Here is a 1,656-nt window from a genome sequence, read left to right as displayed (position 1 = left end):
ACCACAAAGTAGAACATTTTAGCATTGAATAACATGTTCATATTCAATGCTGCTGAGTGATTTTCGTGTATTTGTTTTAACAAGATCTGATTTTGGAGTCTGTCATTCATTCATTCGAATCCATTGCTTTGTTGCTAAGCATTGGATTTGATTAAGCAGATAAGGTACTTTGTTAGTTCTCAATTCAGTTGTTTAATTTAGGTTTAAACATACTTTGTTTTCAACAGATTGTACTATAACTGAATACTCCAGGAACATGCTGTGGTGATTTCACTGATGATGATAGCTGGTAAGTCACCAGTCCTTATTTGTGGAAACCCCAGATTACTCCGTGGGTATCGTCTATTTAATCACTTTAAATGAGCATGTTCATTTTTTGCTCAAAAGTTTTTGACAAGCACATTTTTTACAGCTTTACAGCCTTTCGCCCTGCTTGCCACTCGGTAAGCCAAGACCTTTGACTAACCAATAGAGCAGATCACAGTTAAAGAGCAATAAGCTTCAGATACATTTTTCATAGGTTCTGTTTTACCATCCTCTAAGCGTTTTGATGTTGTCTGCAATCGTTCACATTGAATTTGCTCAAATATTGTGTTTTTTTGTGTTTACTTTTTGATAAGTCTGTGCTAAATTGCTGTACTATAGTTGTATGTAACATAGGCATGATCAGCCAAAGTATCATCACAATCTAGTGAATACCTATTCTGCATTGCTGGCAATACAAAAGGAAACAAAGCAGGTGTTCACTACATGCCACTGTTGAATATAACATAAAGACTTTGGTTGATTTAGCCTGTAATATGTAACATATGTTTATGGCTGGAAGCTTTCTAACTTAATCAAAGCACCTTAAACACAGGATTATCCCAAAAATATATATGATATGACAAATGGAACAGTAAAACAAATTTTACTTGAAGCTAATTACTATTTAATTATTAAATGGATGTATTTGTTGTACATATTGCATTAATTCTTGTAGCTAAGTAAATTAATTAATAAACCGTGACCAACACCTTCAGTGACTCACATTGCTAAAATGCGTTTATAATTTAACTATAATAAGTGTTACTAATTCAGTATAGCATTGAAACTCAATAGATCCTTGCCAGAATATACACTATTAATAAACTCCATTTTATATTTCTTGGGTTTAGCTTTGTTTTTTAATGCCTGAAGCTGTCTGAGCATGTAATGGACCAGGGTCAGTATCATAACAAGGTCTTTTAACAGATAGCAGGGCATGCATCCCCCTCTATTGTTGTAAAATTCATTGTCTCGCCAGTTGGATTAATCTAAAAAATGACTTGCCCTTCTCTGAATCTCAGTGCAGTATTCACATAACTAGACTTGGTTAACCTTTCCTTCCTGCTTGATTATGCAGCAATATAAGACCTATCAGCAGATGTAAATATTCTTGCCTTCAAATAAACCCGACTTTTATTTTACCAAATAGGGGCAATATGTTAATATGAAGACTAGGACCAGTACCACCACCACATCATACAGGCATATTAGGATTATCCCTTTTTAAATATCACTGTAAAAGGTTACATGTGACACTAGCTACTAGGCTACAGCGAGAAGGTATGGTGACATGAGATTAACGGATTAGAGAAAGCATTCACATGAAAACTTGCTGTGCAAATTTGGTAA

Source organism: Acipenser ruthenus, chromosome 3 (assembly GCF_902713425.1).
Source record: "Acipenser ruthenus chromosome 3, fAciRut3.2 maternal haplotype, whole genome shotgun sequence".
NCBI lineage: Eukaryota > Metazoa > Chordata > Actinopteri > Acipenseriformes > Acipenseridae > Acipenser > Acipenser ruthenus.
Note: the sequence above shows the minus strand (reverse complement) of the source record.